The 15,177-nt window shown below is 48.4% G+C and overlaps 1 protein-coding gene across 9 annotated transcripts in view; it reads right to left on the bottom strand.

Annotated features, from left to right (window-relative positions):
• Positions 1 to 11,810, bottom strand: part of RAI2 (retinoic acid induced 2) — a 79,085-nt gene extending 67,275 nt beyond the window's left edge. For 4 of the 9 annotated variants that reach the window (XM_086386818.1, XM_086386815.1, XM_086386819.1 and 1 more), the window contains exon 1: positions 11,009 to 11,342. The gene's annotated coding sequence lies outside the window, so the exon portion shown is untranslated. Of the gene's footprint in view, positions 1 to 10,122; positions 10,359 to 11,008; positions 11,343 to 11,606 lie in introns of those variants that run through there. The other 5 variants (XM_086386816.1, XM_086386824.1, XM_086386820.1 and 2 more) reach the window with 3 other exon arrangements.
• Positions 11,811 to 15,177: the final 3,367 nt, after the last annotated feature.

Raw genomic sequence — 15,177 nt, forward strand, 5'->3', positions numbered from 1 at the left:
TTGGAAGGAAAGCTATGACCAACCTAGATAGCATACTCAAAAGCAAAGACATTACTTTGCCAACAAAGGTCCGTCTAGTCAAGGCTATGGTTTTTCCAGTGGTCATGTATGGATGTGAGAGTTGGACTGTGAAGAAGGCTGAGCGCCGAAGAATTGATGCTTTTGAACTGTGGTGTTGGAGAAGACTCTTGAGAGTCCCTTGGACTGCAAGGAGATCCAACCAGTCCATTCTGAAGGAGATCAGCCCTGGGATTTCTTTGGAAGGAATGATGCTAAAGCTGAAACTCCAGTACTTTGGCCACCTCATGTGAAGAGTTGACTCACTGGAAAAGACTCTGATGCTGGGAGGGATTGGGGGCAGTGGGAGAAGGGAACGACAGAGGATGAGATGGCTGGATGGCATCACCAACTCGATGGACATGAGTCTCAGTGAACTCCAGGAGTTGGTGATAGACAGGGAGGCCTGGCGTGCTTCGATTCATGGGGTCGCAAAGAGTCGGACACGACTAAGTGACTGATCTGATATGATCTGATCTGAGGGACAAGGGAAGGAGGGATAAATTAGGAGTTTGAGATTAGCAGACACTACTGTATATAAAATAGATAAATAATGAGGCCCTACTCTATAGCATAGGGAACTACATTCAATATCTTGTAATAATCTGTCTTGTATCTTATAATAATCTATAAAGGCAAAGAATCTAAAAAATAATATATATATATTATTATTTCTTCTCTGGTGGCTCAGATGGTAAAGAATCTGCCTGCAATTCAGGAGACCTGGGTTTGATCCCTGGGCCAGAAAGATCCCCTAGAGAAGGGAATGGCAACCCACTCCAGTATTCTTGCCTGGGAAATCCCACGGACAGAGGAGCCTGGCAGGCTACAGTCCATGGGGTTGCAAAAGAGTCAAAGAATCAGACACGACTGAGTGACTGAGCGACTGAGCACACAATACATACATACACACACACACACACACACACCTATATATGAAAGTCAAAGTCGCTCAGTCATGTCCAGCTCTTTGCGACCTCATAGACTATACAGTCCATGGAATTCCAGGCCAGAATACTGGAGTAGGTAGCCGTTCCCTTCTCCATAAGACCTTCCCAACCTAGAGATCGAGCCCAGGTCTCTGGCATTACAGGTGGATTCTTTACCAGCTGAGCCACCAGGGAAGCCCTACATATATATGTGTGTTGCCGTACACCTGAAACTAACACAACATTATAAATCAACCATACTTCAATAAAAACACACACAGTGAGAGCAAGCGTACAATCTGGAGTCATCCTCTCCACTGAAGAGCAGTCCTGAGGGAGAGAGTGGCCTGGGAAAATGAAAAAAGGGCTTCATATAGAGTTTTATTCTAATTAGGAAATAGGGAGTCATTGAATGTTCTTGAGCTACAGTGATGAAATCAGAGGGGTGCTTTAGCAAGAGGAGGAGCAGCTGGAGGAGCAGCAGTAAGGAGACTGAGGATACTGCCTGGTGAGCCATGCTGAGGAAAGGAGGATGGTGGGTCGAGCCTGTGTGAACTGGTGGTCCAGTGGTTAGGACTCTGCACTTACACTGCAGGGGGCTTGGGTTCAATCTCAGATGGTGGAACTAAGATCCCACTAACCTCACAGTGCAACCAAAAAAACAAACAAAACATAAAACAAACAAACAAAAAACTTCCTCTAGAGAAGCAATTCCATTCTTCACATGGGCTTTGGACAAAGCCACAGTTCTGTGGCTGATGGGTCAAAAGAATCAGGTAAGGAACTGGGAGCAGGACTCTAGCTCAAGTGAGTTTTTCTGGCTTAGAAATGGCAACAAAGGCTCCCTTTCCTGATCTACTGAGGCCTCCTCAGTAAATCCAAGACTTTGTAATGTTCTGAATGAGTAACATTAAAAAAAAAAGTAGGATCCAACATGAGTTCAACTTCTGACTTTGTGAAAAAAAGATGCTAAACTACAAATATCATCATTCACAAAAGAGACTTTAACACTAAAAAAAAGTGGGAAAGGCCATTTTAGAATAAAGGGCAGTTCTATAAAAATGGAAACTCAGTATACAGTTTTACTCTTCTTTCATTTAACTGTGAATGGGTAGAAATTTTACCCCATGTGGGGTGGTGGTACTCAAGCCTGGTCTGCAGGGATCACTGGTTTATGCGCCTTTCCAAAATGGTTCCCTGTGCAGTTTCAGCTGTAAGAATCAGCCTTGATGACCCCAAATTCAGCTGCCCAGCTCCTAAGGGAAAAACACAAAGTTTGAGTTTTCTGGCGTGGGTGTGTCTAACATGGCAAGGCCAGGTAGAACCAGCCTCTTCTAGCCTTCTTAAAATGCAAGTGATAAGCCACAAAGGATCCTAGAACAAATATTGATATCTTCACATTCAATAATTTCATATTTAGTCTAGTGGGTTAGTGATTTTTTTTCCTAAAAGGAAATTGCAGCCAGAGCTAATTGCTCAATCTGAAATGTATCTGGACATTGTTTAGATGTTGGAAAGGAAACGGTAACGTTGCAGTTTTTTGCAAAGAGGAGGGCGTTATTTTAGAAAAAGATGCAAATGTAAATTAATAGAAAATGCAGCCCTGAATGGTTTTCAAAGCTTTGATGTACACAGTCAAAATAGCACTCCTATTCTGAGCTTTCCTTGACATTTTTCTTATTTTGAAATGCGAAAGGAAATCCATCGGCACAGGCTCAATCCATTCCCTTCCATTGATTTGTTAGCCAATCAATGGCCATTGTAATCTGAAAAAAATAACACCACTTTCTATGAACCTTTCCAAGCAAGGCTGGGTTCAGCTAAGCTTAATAAAGAGAAAAACAGCAAGGACCATCTGGAAAACAGTCTTCCGGAGTCGCGAAAGATAGTGGCAGCCTTTGCCCAACCTGCTATAAATAAGTGTCTCAGGAAAAAAAACACCCGATTTTTAAATCTGTTTCTACTTAATACAGCTGCAATAGAGTTTATTTAGCTTTTCCCTATAGCAGGAAGACTGTTTGCATTTTTATGACAAGGGTCTGAATGTTTTTCACAGCCATTTCCATTGCCATTATTTTGAGGAACAACATACCACTCGGACCTGTCTGTTGGCTTCAGCAGCACACAGAGGTGGCCCCAGTGGCCTCTGTACCACGAAACTGGCCTCCAAGCCCAGATTTTTGATCCCACTTCCTCTCCTAGTGTTGTAGCCATCACCCAAATCCTGGTTCACGAGGGAGAACCAATTCAGTATGACCAAACCTCATGTGCTGCAAATCAATTATTTCTCTGCCTGGACCCAAGCACTCAGGGGATGTCTGCCAAGAGTCAAACGACTCATCAAGGGAGGCAAGAACTCGCCAATGAAGGGCTACTGCTGGCCTGGCCAACCCCCCACGTGCTCACCTTTCTATCTTTCCTCACTAGCTAAGCTTCCTTCCGCACTCGACACTCAGAACTCCTTCGGACACTCTTTGGAAAAGGTCAGCCTTCAGCCGGCCTTGGATGCCTGCAAAGTGAAGTGGCCCCCCAGTGATGTCTGCCCTGAGCACCTGGCCACACCCGTGAGTACTCCCTAAACACCCATCCCACCCCAAAGACGGTCAGGATGAGGTTGGCCTCAGGACACTGTCCTATGTAATGAGCCATCCACCTCTCCTTTCTCTCTCTGTCCCCCAAGGGCTCATCCCACTTCCATGGATGGGCAGGAATGGTTTACCCCATGACACGTTCCCCGTGAAGGCATTATTACCCCTCTTGCAGCTCGTCCAGTGGCAGCATTCCATCTGTTGCTGCTGACCTTGGGCATTACCAGGACCGAGCTGGCTAGAGGAGCCCTGCTGTCGTTCCTTTTCCCAAGCAGAACTGCTGCAGGGAAATAAATGTGTGTAAGAGGGGAAAAAGGTGGGAGGGGTGGTGAAGTCCACCTGAATGTGAATGTCCAGTAATTTTGAAACATGCTCCATCTGCTCACCATTGACTTTCTCTCTCAACAGAACGGGAAAACAGAGAAATTAGTGGTGGGTAAAGGGTTGCCACGATCTGCAGTAAGTCTATTACAGTGTTATGAGCAGGGCTCTCCCAAGTACACTAAAGGGCTAAATTAATTGGCTTAGGCTTAAGATGCTACAGGAGAAATGACAGTGGGGAGAGGTGGGGGTGGAAGAAGATGCCTGGTGGCTGACAAGGCATGTCTGAAATCAGGCAGTATGAAAAAGAAACTGAGGAGAAATAAACCTGTTCTCTTCATGAAAAAACAGAAAAGGTGTTAGTTGTTACAATGTGTCCCCCAATTACCTATGACTTATTCAGTCACCTGAATTTAAAGAAAAATCTCTGTGCTTATACAATTTTACAGACCCTTGCATCCAACTTACAATTAAATCAGGCACATGACCCACTTCCAACCATTAATTAATCACTCCCATGAATTGTACATATAAGTTAGAGAGGGAAATTCTGTCTTGTATTATTTCAAATTGAATTATCCAAAAGCCACAAATTACTTATTAAATCTTGGTCTAGACCAGTGGTTCTCAATCAGGGTCCATTTTGCCCCAGAGGGGACATTTGGCAAGATCTGGAGACATTTTTGGCTGTCACAACTAGGGGGGAGGGGTGACACTTTGGGCATCTAGTGGGTCGAGGCCAGGGATGCTGCTAAACACCCTCCAGTGCACAGGACAGCCCCCTACAACATAGAATGATCTGGCCTAAAATGGCAACAGGGCCAAGGTGGAGAAACTGTGCTCTAATTAAAGGCAAATACAATCGGCTTTTAATATTCATATCTCTGGCAGTCATCAAAGAAGAAAAATCCCATTTTCCTTGAAATCTAAGGTTGGCTTACACATATGTTTACTAAGGACATACTGATTTCCTTTCCAAATAAATGAAACAGGTTCCCAGTCTGAATCTAGAGACATTAAAGAAATACTGTGATGATGGTGGAGCTAGCAGGGTGCATGTGAAATGCGTATTTCATCAGTCTAAATGGATGGAAATTAATATCTCATAAAATAAAATGATTATCTCATTATGTTCCATACAAAACCAAAATCAATACACTGCATCTTACTTAACCTGCAATTAGTGTTTTTAAAAACTAAACCAAGGAAATGTCATTCTTCTCCATTTCTTGCTAGCTGGATACACATTTCTGAGCATGAGGCATTAAAAAACAAACAAACACACAACCACCCCCCTCTTTTAAAGCAGATTTTTCCAGAGCATAAAAAGCTTCCTGAATCATTCCATTTTATTTATTACTGTAGATTCAATCATTCTTAGTGAACAAAACATGCAAACCATTCTGTTGGTTATGCCTGCCTGGCTTTCCAAATACCCTCAAAACTGGGATGATGAATCACATACTTCGGGCCTGCTGTGCCAATTCATAGTAAGCAAAGAATTCAACACAGCAAGATAGGACATTCTGCCCAGTGTGTGTGTAGGGGGGATGGGGGTAGGTGGGTATGGGAGTCCTTCAGCCAATTGTTTCTATAAAATCTTAAGAGCAGGAGCTGAGATTCTCTAAAATTCTTTTAGTTCTAGAACATCCTATGTGATTGTGCAGTGCCCCCAGCATGAGGATGGACTTTGGTCAGGGAAGATGCATGTTCCTAGAGTTGGCCTAGGGTTTCCAGGCTAAAACCATGGAGGACAGAATGGCTGACGGCTATACTATCTCAACCCTTTCAGGCCCCCATTCCTTTGTCTGGATTTTAAGGTGGGCACACACACAAAGGCAGAAATAACAACAACGACAAAAATGCCCACGCATACCCAGTCCTGGCCACCAGTGAGGCCCAGTTCTGCTTCTGAGAAAGAACAGTTGCTCCAGTGCAGCTGGAGGAGCTTTTCCAGGGAACTGGTAATACCCTGGCTGTTAATGAATTATTTTTCGCCAGAACGTTGGATTCTTCCTGTGCTCCAGTAAACAGTCTGCTTCTGCCATGGGAAACAAAACCAGCTCCTTCCGAGGAGCTCGAGGAGGTCAGCCAAGGGTCCCCTGTGGGGGCAGCCCCCTCAGGAGCCAGAGCCACAGGCGCCTGACCTATAAATCACCGAAGCCCTGAGTCCATTATTCCAGCTCTTTCTGTCTCCTTGGGCCATGCCCAGGGCCAAGGGCACAATGCCCACGGTGAGCCTTCCCCCACCTCCCCGAACTGTCCCTTCCTCAGGGCTTCTCATCTATGGCACCGCGGGTGTGTGAAACTGGCCTTTCTGGTGTTCATTTTGTCTCCCGCGCAGAAACTGCATTTATTCCCTTGCTCTTGTTTTCATCAAGCTGTCAGGAAATGACTATGTGCATCCCCTCTTTTCCCTTCTCTTCTTTAAGACTGGCCCCAGCCCCAAATAACCCACTCTCAGTGCAAGGGTGTCTCCTTGGGCCTCTACTCTCCAAACACATATCCTGGGGAAGGATATTATTAGAGCAGGTGTTGAGGAAATCAGTCACTCAGGAGGGAGACAGCTCTCTGATGGACAAGGACACCAGCCTGGGCTGGAGGAAAGGAAACCAGCCCTGTCCACCCTTACCCCTGCCCTGCTCTCTCATCTCCATTAAGTTTCAGAGCCCACATTCCCCACAGGAGGCGACTGAGCAAACATGCTCACAGGTGGGCTTTATGGGGACCCCCCCCAAATGGCACCTTAGCTCCTGAAAATCAGAGTGGCCTGATGCCAGGCTGTCGTGGCTCTTGAGTAAACCCCAGGCCTCCCGCCTGCCATGGGGATGGAGGGTGTTCACGCCACCTGAAACTCCTAGAGGTGCTACGAGGCTGAAGGCTCAGGCTGGTGGGGCAGAGCTGCCGAACAGAAATATGTATGTAATTCTAAAGAACAGGTGACATTAATCTCAACACTCTAGCTTATTTGACCAATACATTCCAAATATGATCATTTTAACATGTAATCAATATAAAAATTATTAATGAGCTATTTTATAGATACATTTTTTTTTTGCACTAGGTCGTAGAAATCCTGTGCATACGTTATCATCATAGCATATCCTATTTTGGAGTAGCCACCTTTCACCTGCTGAAAACCCACATGTGACTAGCAGTTACTATACAGCATGGTGCGGATATAAAATCTCTCCTCATAGAGAGTTCTATTAGACAGTGTTGTGTTGAAAGACCTAAAAAAGCTGTGGGAAGAAGAATGACAGGTGAGAGCAGGGTGGGTGATAAGAATTATAGCAAGAGATGGGAACTGCAAGACTGGGATGTTCTAGGACCCCAGCCCTACCTCTAACTGGAGATTAAAGTGGGCTCTTAGGAAAGGCCCTGGGGGCCGGCATGGCAAGGCCAGAGAGTATAATCATTACTTAAGGCATCTGCAGGTTGAGCAGCCTGCATCTTAGCTCTATGGATCTGTTTAAGGCAGGGGCTGGGATAGAAGATCGCCAAAGTCATGTATGTTCGTTCAATAACAATTCTGGGTTTGCAATCTAATTTGGTGAAGCAGATACAGAAACATGATCAAATTACGTGTGCCTGCCTCTGCACGTGCATGCGTGTTCCTATGTGTGTTTTTGGCTGGAGAGAGAAGGAGGGTGTCATGTGCAAAATCCCGAAGTACTAACATGAATCACCTCCTCAGCAGCTGCCATCAGAACACAGGAGAGCGGTAGCCTTGAGAGGCTCATCAGAAATGACGAGCCACAAAGGAGATGCCTTGAGCTGCAAAGAATGAGATGATGGGCATCCGGGCAGACGGTCAGGTAGGAGGGAGAAGTGGTAATCAGAGGCATTCTCCAGAGACAAGCACTGCCAACTCTACAGCAAGGATGTCACCCTGATCCCCAAATCAAGCTTAATTCAGAATCCCACGCAGGCTTTTGTGCAGGGGAGAGTGCAGTTAGCCATCTTTCCCCCTCCTCGAGAGCCTCATTCTCTGAGGTCCCCCCTCATATTCTCATCATGGAGGCAGGAGAGTCAGAAACACCTCATACAGGGATTCAAATCCTGGCCCTCCCAGTGGCCCCAGAATTTCTAGGGGCTTAAAGGCCACCATCTGATTGGAAGGGGGCTAAAGGACTTTGCTTTGATGGTGCAGTTGCAGAACAAGAACCCATCTCATTTTTATTTAGAGTTTATTTATTTGAGACGTTTAAGAGTCAGAAATACCTTACCTACCCTCTGGCCCTACCATGGCCCTCAGGCTAATTACCCACTCTATCTCATCCTCAGTTTCCTCATGGATAAGATGGGAATGTGACTGCTCATCTCACTCAGGCTCGTCGGCTTGGAACTCCTCAAGGCTAGAACTGCAGCATCACACCAGGCCCTCCAAGACCCCAACCACACACAAATCTCTGGATTTCTCCCGGCTGGTCTCCCTTGATAATGACACAGCTCCCTCCCACCACTATTCATTCACTCCATCAGTTCCATCATTCAGTCACTCAACACTTGTTCATTAAGCGACAGTTGACTTTTGGGAATTCCAAGATGAAAAGGCACAGTCTTTCCATCTGAAATGGTTAGGGACTATCTGGGATCTATCTCCTTAGCACATAAGCATGTACCCTGCTTGGGTGGCTGAGCTGCCTCACTGGTGCCCCCCTCCCTCAGTTAGGTATTGCATTTGGTAGGGGCTGAGGACTCTAGTCTCGGGAAGAAATAAATAAGAGCCTTGAGGGAAGGGTAGAGGAACATGTTGCCCCTTTAAGTCATAACCACTGGGGTCTGGAATCAGACACTTGACTGGAAATTTCTCCGAGTCTGATTCCTTATCTGTAAAATAATGCCTCCATCACATCATGGTTTCCCATATGCACAGTGTCTGGCAGACAGAGGGCAACAGCAAATGTTCATTTCCTTCTCGACTTCTCTCCCTCCACTACCCACTGCTTCCCCAAAACTAAGGTTAAAGAAGAAGCCAGAAGACAAACACTTGCTCTCTTCTTACTGTCCATTCAGAGCACACTGTGTGTGGACATCTCCACATACAGAATACTTCCATTCTGGGTCACATGGCATGGCTTTGGGGAGACCAGTCCTATCTAGTTTTCGGGGTCATCATAGCCAGAGCTATATTGGTCGTCTGGTGTTATAGCGCTCCCAGCAACACCTTGTCACACACCTTCCAGCCTTTTCTTTTTCTTTGCTTTCTTTCTTTCTTTTTTTTTTTGCATTTCAGGGGCCCTGTCTTCTGGCTAAAAGACTTTTCATTTATTTTACAGTTCTTGCCCAAATGCCCACCAACCAAGTTCTCATACTGGCAACTGGCATCACCTGGAAAGCTGTTTTCTCATTTGTTTCTGAGATGGGCAGACTTTCCTGGGCCAAACATCACCTCTGGAGGTCTGGCTTCTTTGCATGATAAAGGGCCTGCCTGGGTGGCTAAATGGTCCCTTGGGCTAGTGCCAAAGCAGCCAGGACCCCCAAGATCCAGTCTGACTTGGCTCCTGGTGCCCAGCCACCCTGTGGATGCCTCTGGCAGGCATCTGGCAGGATGAGACAGACGTGCCCGCTCACAGGATACTGTGTATAGGGGCGGGTCCAGTGGCTTCTCTGGGCTTCTAAGGGGCAGAGAAACTGGGATGCCCCCCGGCTTTCAGCCTTCCAGCCACCCCGCCACCTTTGAAAAGAAGCACAGCTCCCCGCGTTCCCCTTTGAGAAGAAAACGCCAAGGATAATCAGTGGGTAGGGGCTCCCACCCGCTAGCCTCCCCACTGTCCTCCCACTAGCCTCCCCACTGTACTGCCACCTCTTTCCTGTAACAAAGGCACATCACAACACATTTTCAAAGTTATCCGAAATCTCCTGGTCAATCAACAAACGATTCTGGTGACTCGAAAGGAGGAAGAGAGACATAGAAAACAGTCCCGGAAAGACTCACGGGGAAAGCATAGAAAACCTTGCCCGATGCATGCAAGGCTAAGAATCATTTTCTCCCTGCTGGCTGCTTTTCTCTCTGTTCTAAAGAGAAGCTTCCAAGAAACAGCTAAATAAAGGGATCACACCAGAGGATGAGAGATAATGCTAAACCAACAAAAACAAAGACCCAAAATGAAACAGAGCCAGCCATGAGAATCCGCGGTTATCAAAACTTTGTTTGGCCGTATCTATTTATCATCGCTGCACACCCGGGCTCTGCGGAATATCATTCTGTTGATGTCACTTACCCTCAGCAAAATATTTACACATCCTTAAAAACGCCAGATGAGGGGGGCCGCCCGCGCACTGCCGCGAGCGGCCCCTCAAGCCCCGTCGCAGAGTTCTGGGCAGACCGTGAGGTGGGGGCACGGCGGTGGGTGGCTCCAGTGGGCACAGGTAAAAGCGCCTGACACTCCCCCGGAACGCGGCCACCCAGGCGCTGCGCCCTGCCCTGCCCACCTCTCCCCTACCTGACTCTGCAAAAAGCAACCACATCGCCGATTACTGGTGTCAGCGCCTCCTCCTCCTCCTCCTCCCCTGCCCTTCTCATTGATTAAGTTCTCAAACCATTGTTAAAGCCGGGTTGCTTTTCCCTGGAAAACTGGGCTGAATTCATTAAGCTTCCCCCATCACAAAAGGAATATTCATAAAAGTTTGGCAGGCAGAGAGGGAAGCGGACTGCGTGCCTTGGGGTGGGTGACAATTCGCTTCTCCAAAGCCACCTTCTTCTTCCGTGCCTCATTCCTCTCTCCGTCCATCCGTCGTGCCCCAAACCTACTCCAGGGACTTCTGATAGGGAAACACAAAGCAGCAGCTGTTTGGCAACATTTCTACCCCTCGCCGGCAACTGTGGTGGGATGCCATTTCCCCACCCAGGCGGAGCTTATCCTGAACAATAGTCGGGCTTTAAACGGCAAACAAGCAAACACACAGAGCATAACCCCAACCCCGAAAAAGCCAACGGGGAGAGGCAAGAACTCCCTTCGCAGCAAAAGGCACCGCTGAAACGCACGCCAAAATGCAGCGAGAAGGCTGCTCGGTGCCTAACATGGCAGAAAGCCCGAGCTGGTGCGGCCACCCTGGGTCTGGGCATTGGGGGGCACGAGGACTCCCGGGGCGCCAATGCACACTCACCCAGCTCCGGGAGGATGCGGGGCTGGCCGAGCGTCACAAAGACGAGCCCAGTGCGATCTGGCAAAACCCAACTTTCCACCCGGCTCGCCAGGGCCGCCAGATACGTCAACAGAATCCATCTTTCGATGGGCCTGGAAGGCGCCGGGTTTTCCGGGCCGGGGCAGAGCCACAGAGCCGAAAGCGGCCGGGTGCGATGCCCGGGCGCGGAGTCCACCACGCGCCGCCCTCTGCACCCTGTGCCAGCGCCGGTGGCGGCCCGAAACCCACTTCGGGGCCCCCGCCCCGCCGCCCTGTGCCGCCTCCCCGGCCGGCCCCGGCCCCGCCGGCCAGTGCGCGGCGCTGGGAGCAGGAGCGGGGCCCGGGGACGCCGCGCGGGTGGCGGCCTCGCCTAGCGTCCCCGCCCCCGCCGGCCCTCCCCGCTGGCCCCGGCCTCCAGGCGCCGTCCTGCCCCCGGGAGCAGGCCCCTCCCCGGGCGCCGGGCCCCGCCAGGCGCGCCCAGCCCGGCGCGCCCCCTGCGTCCCGGTGGCAGGTCCGCGCGGGGAGGGCTCAGGGTGGGGGGTGGGTACCCCGGCCCGCACGGGGGCGTCGCGGCCGCTACCTCGAAATCGCGGCCGCCGCCTCCAGGAAGCCGTGGGGTGGTCGCGGGTGCGGGGACTCTACGGTCTGGCCTCGCCGCCGGCCGCCTGAAGGGGGTGCGCAGCGGTGGGAGCCGCCGTCGCCGCTGTCACCGAGCTGCTGTCGCCGCCGCCGCTGCCGGTCGTGCGTGAGCGTGTGTGCGCCTGTGTCCGGACGAGTGTGTGTCTGCGTGCGGCGCCCGGCCTTTACTATATACACCGAGGGGTGGGAGGAGGCGGGGAAGGGGAGGGCTTGGGGGAGGTGGCGGAGGAGGGGGAGCAGGAGGGGGGCGAAAGGGTACCCGAGGAGGCGGCTGCTGAGGACGGACAGGTGATCTCGCCCACGGGGAGGGCGTGGCTGTGGGAGGCACGGGGTGGCGGGAGGAAGGGGTGCCAGGGCGCGGGGGCGACGCCGGGGAGGGCCGGTGAAGCGGGACCCTGCTGCCTCCCAGCAGGCTGGGGACCATTTCAGACCCCAGGATGCTGGGAGAGAACAGAGCCCAGCGGGGAGGGAGTGGCTGGTGGATGGAGGCGGCAGAGGTGCTGAGGGCCCAGCGACCATCTCCTAAAATGCCAATTGTGATACAGGTCGAAGATCTTTCTCGCAAGGTGCGAGATGATTGAAGACAAAATTAGCCCACGGACATAATCTCCTTTCCGCATACTTGCTGGAGAGGTGATGCATCTGTTAATCTAACATTTATTAAGCACCCAGTGTTTGTTTGCCAGACACTGGGCTAGGAACTGGCCTTAGAGGTGATGACTATGTGGTCGCCAACCAGTAAATAAATCATAGGTATCAGTAGTAGTATTGGTCATTTTAAAACAAAGTTAAAAAAAAAACCCTAAATACTATAAATGTTTTAAGAGAGCAAAGGAAGCAAATACATTGGCTTAATTAATCCCTAAAGATGAGAAGACTTTTTTTTTTCTGGTAATCAAAACAGGATGCAGATATTTGAGAGATAAAGGCAGAGCAGAAATTATTTGAATCAGAGCAGAGACTGCTGGTCTGAATCTGGATGTCCTTTGCGTGTTCAAACCTCCTTCAGTCTGGATACTCATATGAGTAGTGGCCATGACTTTCCCTTTTGTAGAATTGGGGGTGACCAGAGTGTGCAGTACATACAAAGCAGCCTGCATGTTTATGAGTATGGTAATTGGAACTTGGGTTTGAAAGGTTCAATTCTAACCTTTTCGTGTTGCAAGCATAATGTGGTAGAAACCAGGGCCACGTTATACCTTTTGTGGGCACTTTGCCTTTGTGGACTATTTCCTCCATAGAAAAAATGGTAAAAATTACATTTTATGATTGCATTGGTATAAAGATGAATGAATTAATATTATATATTAAAACATTTTCTTTGACCTAAAACAACACGTTTTCTTCTGATTTTAAAAGAAATTTGAAAATCTGATTTTAAAACATTTCCCTGAGCCCCTGAAAGTATTTTGGGCCTCAGGCATCATGCCTACAGCCCCTAAAGGAGAAGTCAGCCCTGGTGGTACCTTTCCTTGATATTGAATTTCTTCTTTTGGAAAAAAAAAAAATAGTTAAACTGAGAAGTGCCCAATCGACCTAAGGGCAGAAAGACACAATGCAAGTTTAAGAACTGATAGAAACGAGTATCAGCAGAAAGTACTAGTTCCTGCTTGTTGCGGTCAGGTTCTGGAGGTTTTAAATCAGCTTCAAGTCATTAATGATACCTGTGGAAATATTTGTCTGTGAATTCATCTTCAATCATTTCAGAAACCAAAGACTTCCTCTATAGATTTGAAAAGTGTTCTGAGTCGTGGATCAGGTATGTGAGGTCTCGGCTGCCAGGACCTAGTCTGAATACAACTAAAGACACAGCTGGGCAATTATAATTGGGCAAGTTCATGGATGAAAGAACCATAAAGGTTTTGTGTGTGTTGAGGGGGTATGTGTGTATAAGGTAGGGATTGATATCCTGGAAGGCAATTACTAGCCTATTTCTTTTGTTGGCCTCATCGCAGCCCTGGGTTAATGTTTGATCCTCACTGGCAGTTGTGATTCATATTTGCTGCCCTTTGAGGTGCTTATGTTTTCAGGAAAAACTGTATTGATTCAGATTAATGCATAATAAACAGGCATCATGGCCCCCATTTCCAGAGAAATGTGCAGTGGCACCCTTCTGTACTTTCACTGCAGCTGCCCTTGCAGAGAAAAGGGGAAAAGAAAAGTCTATAAGGGAGGGTCTGCATCGGGGGGAGGAGAGGTTTGGGGATAGAAATAGGACATTAATATGAAAGAATTCCGTTCATACAGAAAATGGAGGGAGGAAAGGACATGCCCAAACAGCAGGAAAGAACAACAACAAAAAAATCTTTCAGGGTCAATCAGGGTCAATCAATTGTTGAGATCTGTAATTCAAACATTTGGTGATTTTAAGTAAAGACTCAGGAAATTTCCCACTTTGGATCTGGTTCTTTGATCTATATCCTGCTTTTCTAATACAGAATTGACTCATAATCCAGTTTCACATACTTGCCAGATGAGTAACTCATTCATTTGTGCAGTAAACATCTATGAAGCACCTGCTGTATGCTAAAGGACTATGGTTAGAGATGGTCAACATATACTGCTGATCTTAAGGAGCTCATCGGCCAGTACACAAACTATTAACAATACAATGTGACGCTATGTGTACATGAGGAGTTATAAAATGGGCTAGGTGAACACCAGGGGGGTGGGCCTAGCACTGTGCAGGAAGACGTAGTGAGTGGCATGGAGCAGGGAAGTCAGAAAAGATGGCACAGAGATGTTGCTAAGAGTGGAGCAGTGAGAGATGAATGGGAGTTTTTCGAAGAGAGGGTCATTACAAATGAAGGAACAGCAGGCACCAAAGCTTGGATGCAAAGCACCTTCTGGAGGCTTCAAATGCTCTGTGAGGCTGGAGAAGGGGCTGTGAAGAATAGCAGCAAGGAGGGGTGAAGGAAGCCACGGGTTAACTAGGGTCTGTCCTGTAAAGGAGCTTTTTCCTGTAATCAATGGGGAGCTACTGAAGGACTTTGAGCAAGAGAGTGGCCAGGAAAGATTTGGATTAAGGAATGATCACTCTGGTGTTGGGTGGGAAGGGCTGTTTGCAGTGGGGGTAAGATAGGCAGCAGGGAGACCAGGCGAGAACGACTGTGGCATGACCAAAGTTTGAGTCAAGGCAGTGCCAGCAGACACGAAGGATCAGAACTTGAGTCAAGTGATTCTGGGGATATAGAGAAGGCAATGGCACCCCACTCCAGTACTCTTGCCTGGAAAATCCCATGGATGGAGGAGCCTGGTAGGCTGCAGTCCATGGGGTCACTAAGAGTCAGACACAACTGAAGCGACTTAGCAGCAGCAGCAGCAGCAGCAGCAGGATCAACAGGACTAAGTGATGGAGTAGGAGTTGGAATAACTTGTGCCTGACTTTCTAAATTGGGTGACACAGTGGGTGGGGGTGTGATCACTGTGACAGAGGTCCTGAGGAAGAGAAGCAGATTAGGAGCTGGAGATGACGAACACTCTAGGGTCCCCCAGAAGCAGATCCTGAATGT

The sequence above is a fragment of the Bos grunniens genome, chromosome X (genome assembly GCF_055505025.1).
Source record: "Bos grunniens cultivar Pamir isolate PY7600 chromosome X, Bosgru_T2T1.0, whole genome shotgun sequence".
Lineage (NCBI taxonomy): Eukaryota > Metazoa > Chordata > Mammalia > Artiodactyla > Bovidae > Bos > Bos grunniens.